Source organism: Asparagus officinalis, chromosome 6 (genome assembly GCF_001876935.1).
Source record: "Asparagus officinalis chromosome 6, Aspof.V1, whole genome shotgun sequence".
Classification (NCBI taxonomy): Eukaryota; Viridiplantae; Streptophyta; class Magnoliopsida; order Asparagales; family Asparagaceae; genus Asparagus; species Asparagus officinalis.
Genome location: NC_033799.1, coordinates 32,109,102 through 32,115,795, shown reverse-complemented (window position 1 = coordinate 32,115,795; position 6,694 = coordinate 32,109,102).

Genomic DNA, 6,694 nt, shown 5'->3' with positions numbered 1-6,694 from the left:
CTTTAGTGGATCCGCCATCTCATTGGAGAGGATAGGCGAATTGAATGTGTTTGTCGTGATGTGAACGACATTAGTGGCCATCTCATTAGAAAAGATAGGCGAATTGAATCCCAACAGAGGCTTTCGCCAGAGCGGGTAAAGGAGGAACAGTCTAGCCTCGTGTACCAGTTAGAGGGTGTGAGGGCCAGTTTAAACTCTTGCACTCGTGGGAGTTGGTGAAGGAGAACTTATGGGTAGTACTTCTTCAGATACTTGCCGTTGATGGGCATCATGATCTTATCACCATTCGGCTTGACGAGGCGATAGGCGCCGTTCGAGTAGACTGTCTCTATCATGAACGGTCCTTCCCATTTGGACTGGAATTTCCCCTTCTTCTTGGAAGTGAGGATCATTGGTCGACGGACGGAGAGCACGAGCTCCCCCTCTTTGAAGGCTCGGCGCTTGACTTTCTTGTCGAAGCTCTTGGCCATCCGAGCTTGATAAAACTCAATGTGCTGCTGAGCTTCCAGTCGCTTGTCGTCCAATGCTTCGAGCTCTGCGAGTCGAAGTTGGTGATTCTCCTCAGTCGTCATCCCCGTCGCTAGGGCAACGCGGAGGGATGGAATCTGAATCTCTAATGGCAATACAGCTTCACAGCCGTATACCAACGAGTAGGGCGTGGTGCCAGTCGGTGTGCGAACCGTCGTGCGATAGGCCCACAGGCTCTCGCCTAGTTTTTCATTCCAGTCGCGCTTGCTGATGGAAGTCAACTTGGTCAAGATCTTGATGATCATTTTGTTGAAAACTTCGGCCAAACCATTCGCTGAAGGGTTGTAGGCCGTGGAAGAGAGGTTCTGTATTCGGAACTTATCGCAGAACCTGGTGAAGGCATGGCTAACAAATTGCGCGCCATTGTTATGAGTGATACGCCGGGGTACGCCGTATCGGTATATGACATGGTGCTTGATGAATTTGATCACGTCGCTGGTCTTAACTTCTCTTAAAGGGATAGCTTCGGCCCATTTAGAGAAGTAATCAGTGATCGCGAGGATGAAGCGATGGTTTTGGATAGCGAACACCAAGGCTAGGCATTCCTTCTCGACCATTGGGTACCGTTGCTCGGCGCCCTGCGAGGTTCTGCTCAAAACGATGATGCAGGCCATGAGCAGGGCATCTACTGTGGTCGCCATCTTCTGTAGGGTGAAAACTTGATTTCCCGAAAACAGGGAGTGTTTGTTTGTATTACTTTCGCCGATGGTGGAGAAATTGGCCCCACTATGTCCATCCCCCATGCCTCGAAGGGCCAAGACGCCCTAGTCGGATGCAGATCCTCAGGAGGCTGGTGTATGTAGTTGGCGTGGATTTGGTATTCGTAACATCACTTTGCATAAGCGACTGCGTCGGTAACCATCCCAGGCCAGAAGTAGCCCATCCTCCGTAGGCGATCCCAAAGTTTGGGTCCGAGCTGATGAGCTCCGCACACGCCGTCATGTGCTTCGCGTACGGCTTCTTGCGCCTTCGCTTTTGAAAGACAGCGAAGCAGCAAGCCGTCGTATGACCTCCGATACAACGTTTTAGTGGTTGAATCGTAGTAGAACCGCGAGGCACGTCGTTGGACAGACTCTCGTTCCTTCGCGTCTTCGGGCAGCATGCCGTATAGGACATAATCGATGATCGGGAGACGCCAGTCTTCCTGATCTGGCTGCTCCGAGGTTTGATGGGTGGCGTTCGCCTCTGGGACGTCTCTGAGTCAAAAAAGTTTTCGGCTGGCGACTGTGACCCTTTGGGTCGTTCCCAAAGGCTGGGCCAAATTGGTCGCCAAAGATGCGAGGGCATCCGCATGGGTGTTCTTTGAACGGAGCACGTGCTCAATATGGAAGCTCTCGAATAATTCCACTAGTCTGACGGCCGCTTTGTGGAGTGGGATAAGATCGTCATTCCTGACTTCATATTCGCCAGTCATTTGCTTGACGATGAGTTGGGAATCGCCGTAAGCCTCCAGATGTTTGATCCCGAGATCTTTGGCTAACTCGAGCCCTATGAGCAACGCGTTGTACTCAGCTACATTGTTGGTACATGGTTCCGTCAAGGAGAAGGCCCAGGGTAACACGTGACCGTGCGGAGAGGTGAGGACCACCCCCACTCCTGCAGAAATAGAGCCGCTCGCGCCTGCGCGGGACGCACCGTCGAAGAACATCTGCCACACCTCTGGCGACGAAGTCATATTGGCTTCGGGAGGTTCATCTGGCAGATCTTCGAATAGATCGGTCTCCCCCCCCAGCGGGTGACTAGCCATGAGATCGCAAATGGCCTGTCCCTTAACTGATTTCTGCGGCATGAAGTGGATGTCGTATTGAGAGAGCAGAAGCGCCCATCTGGCCAGGCGCCAGTTTAACGCTGCAGGTTGTGTCATGAAGATCCGAATGGGATTCATTCAGGAGATGACGTGGATGGTTTGGCCAACCAAGTAGTGCCGCATCTTTTGGATAGCGAACACCAAGGCTAGGCATTCCTTCTCGACCATTGGGTACCGTTGCTCGCTTCCCTTGGACCGTTTGAATGAGGTTGCTGGAGAGCTTCAGTTCGCAGTAGAAGCTCAACTCGAGGGAGTTCGGGTCTGCTTAGTTCGCTGGCGATCGGAGCTCGGAACTAAACAGTGATGCTGCAATGCAAAGGTTATGCAGAGAGCTTGGTCTCAACTCTTTTCTCTAAGTTTTGCGACCTCTCTTCCAATGTGCTGGAAGGGGCTTTTAAATGAAAGAGGGACAGCTTGACTCATCCTTGAATTATGGGATGTGACCATATCTTCTTCAGAGACGTCTAGCTGCTCCTCGATACCATGAATGGTCATTCGAGGGATTGTGCTTTATGTCCTGTCACCTAAAATGGGAAGGCCCATCCTTGTATATGAGGCAATGGCCGTCTGCTATCCGAGTGGACTTGACCAGCATTAATGAACCGCATTTATGAGTTCGCAGATCGATGAAGTGTCTGTCCGATCACTTGTACTGTGCGTGACCGCCCGGCGTGCTTTGAGCACGGTGCTTTCTCCTTTCCGGTCAGGAGAGGCGGCGAAGTAGGTGCACAGTACTCGAGTGGGTCTAGCCAACTTGCCGAGTGTCGGCGGATCCAGCTCTTGACTCAGACAGCCGAGGTGAGTCGCATTTATGAATGCTCAGGTTGACTCGACACCTGTCCAGACCTTCGTGCTGTGCGTACTGTAAGTGGCCGTTTTGACGGTCTTGGGGTACCGTGCTCTCTCCCTGAGAGGGATGGGAAGGTCCATCTCCGCACGTGGGGCAGCGGATACTCAGTTGTACTGTCGGTCTTGGGGTTTGCTGGCGGATTCGACTCTGGACTCGGGCAGGCGAGTTGAGTGAAAGGCGGACTTCCGCCATCCTGATCGATCTTAACTCGTGCTGGCGAGCCGACCGTAAGGCGAACCTAGAACTGAGCATATCTGACGTCTATGCGATTTAGGCCCGTGCCAGAGAACTGAGCGTGCGAGCTCTTCTCGCAGGCGAATTTCCTGTTAGTCTATAGAGGTATTTTTTACCGTCTACAGACCTGCATATTGAAGTCCTTTGAGCATGTTGGTATGAGCAAGGAGACCGATGTGGAGTTTGGCACTTCTATTCTATGATTGAGGGGTCTTCTATTTGGTGTTCATTCAGGCATTCGGGGACCTTCCAAGGAGGCATCATTGGAAGGTAAATTGGTATTTTGATTTCCTATGTTGGGGATTGTACTAGGTATTTGTGGGTTGTAACCAAGTCACGTTGGTTTTGAAGTCCTAGTAGTCGACAACAGTTGAAGAAGTGTATTAGGATTAAGGTGAAGGTACTTCATTCTGGTTGTAGAAGGAGCTACAAGAGGGACCTACTGTATTTGTACCGAGCTCATGGCAGTTTGAGATACTTAATTGGAGAGGAAACATTGGGGCGATGAGATGAGATGACAGTTTCAATGGGTCGTTCCTTTCTGGAGGGGGATCGGCGTTTGATGTCGAGCATTGGCATTGGTGTGCGGGCTTCGACATGTTTGGGTCATCTTATGCATAGGTCACCGACTGCTGCATTAAGAGTTATTGGATCTGGTGGAGCTGCTTCAGATTTTGATTGGCGTCGGATATTTGGTTACCCGGTATTTGGTCACATCGAGGATGTGAGATTTGATCCGATTGCGCGTTTGGGATTCGGAGGCTCATTTGATTACCGTTTGGGAGCTTCTGATTTTGTTCTGAGCATGAATGTCACTTTTGACTCTCGGCGGGTAGAGAGTGTTGATCAGGTCGTTTGGATATTGTAGCAGGTGGAGGGTGATACTACTCCACGTTGGGTAGAGTTTACTCCACGTACTCCAGATCATATTGCATCGTTGATTCCAGCTGAGGTGACATAGATTGGGGATCATTTGGTTTTGGATGCAGATGATATTGGTGAAGAGTTGCAGATTTTTCTATTTATTTGAGGGCCTTTGGAGGCCGTTTGGGTGAACTACGTGAAGGCTTGATTCTTTAGACAAAAGGATCCGTAGGCAGTCTTAATGATACAGCCGATTTGGTGAGTAGACATCGACGTTTGGGTGAGTGTTCGCACTCTCGTTTGGGTCTCAACTTGTGTGGATGGAATCCGTTGTCATGAGTCCGTTGCCATGGTGTACTGGATACAACAAGTGAGGCATTTGGCTTGGTTGGTATCGGCTCAGTTTTGATAGAAACTTCACCGAGGTGGAGAATTGAAGAAACAGTGAACGATTTGATGAAGAACAGGTTTTGAAGTCTGCAGGAGTCACATTTGGAGCTTCACGGTCGACCGAGGCGAAAGGCCGGTCGATCGCGATCGTGCACAGGCCTGAGTATGTGCCTGGATTTGGCGCGGTCGACCGCCGTGGTCGACTGCGAGACCCTGTAAGCGTTTTTTCAGGTTCTGTTGTTGGTTGCGGTCTACCGTGATGGTCGACCGCGTAGCGGGTCAGGCCCATATGTTGGTTTCCTGTTCTTATTTGGTTTTGATGTTTGTATAAATACCAATACACGTTCTAGGGTTTCTTTGGCTTGGTTCGGAGATTGGTTGGGGATATTTGGAGCACAGAAAAAGAAGAGTTTTTCTGAGAAATTGTTTGAGGGTTTATTTGAAGAGATTAAGAGATTTATTGGTGAGATTAGTTAATTGCTTTGAGCGTTTTGTAATCTCAGTTTGTACTCTTCTTCTCTATTAGTGAAAACTCAATCCCCTTCTTGCCCCGTAGACGTAGGCAATTTACCGAACCACGTAAAACTATTGTGTTTGGATTTGTGCCGTTGTTTTTGATTTGTTTGGCATTTATCTCGACGTTTGTTTGATTTGGTTCTCGAAGCACGCCTGTTTGGTTGTCTCGCTTCCGCGCCGCACACAACATTCTCCACACATATTTGTTAGCATGCCGTACTGGGGAGGGAGAGGATCGATATTCAAGCTTGCGGTAGAGTAGGTGGGTCCCCGGACCATTGACTTAATTTCAGATCCATTACTCCTGTGGATCAGAACCATAGTACCTACCTTGTTGATGGAGGAGTCAATTGAGCCTTCAATTCATAGGTGGAATGAGGCCGCAAGAATTCCTTTTTGGTTTGGTGAAATCCCTCCCAGAATTATTGACGACATCTGAAGAAGAGCATCATACGATTTGACTAAGCGGAGGCGTGCATGAGAATTAAGCTGAAGATCGACCACCCTCTTGTAGCTTGTCTCACTAGAGAAGTCGTATTGGCGACATATATCCACCTCTGGATAAGTTCAAAGTTTGTGTGGATAAGGAGCTTTGATGTTTACTCAGGGAGCTCTAGTGTAGGATGGTGTGATTAGAAACCATAGGGTTCAAATTGTACGTGGAAGCCTTCTCGATGATTCCCTCGACAGATGAAGTGTCATTTGAGCATGTTAGGCCGTAGCTATCCTCCGAGGGCTTCAATTTGCCAACAGGGTCGCGCACAAGTTAGCTACCATGGAGCGAGATTAATTTGGAGACAAAAAGGTGCTGATTCAAGGAGTTGCCATAAGAGCTTTCTTCTTGGTTAACTCTGGATATTGCTTGTTAATTCGCATGGTTTTCCTCTATTCATGTAGAAAGCTAGTCAATTTAAAAAATAAATTGATACAACTCTAATATATACCAGAAATGTGACTTAGGGGCTAATCCCTTCTTTATATAAACAAACAAATTGGTAGAATTTTAAAGAAAATTGATATGTGTCATATTATGAAGACCTACAAAATTGACATGTATCATATCATAAGTATTCATGTGTCTCTTTGTCATATTAGAAGACGACATGTGGACACCTAATCTTATATTCACCTAAAAATTCACATCACATTAAAATTATCCATAATTAGAAAATTACAATAATAAAATATATTGTAATATTTATCAAATTATAATTATCCAAAATTATAAAAAGTCATAATTCTATATTTAAATCAACAAATTAAAGAAAAAAACTCTTCTAAAGAGTCTTTCTATAAAAAAAAATCATGGATTAATTGTAGAAAACATCTCTCGACTATTTTAATTTGAGAAACCCCCATAAATTTGAGCATATTGTAGATAACCCCCCTCAACGATAAAAATTTGAGAAAACCCCTTGAACTTTCCTCACTCAACTCATCTCAAATGTGGGGTGTGCCTCAGAAAATCGTTCTTAACTATTTTAATTTGAGAAACACCCTCAATT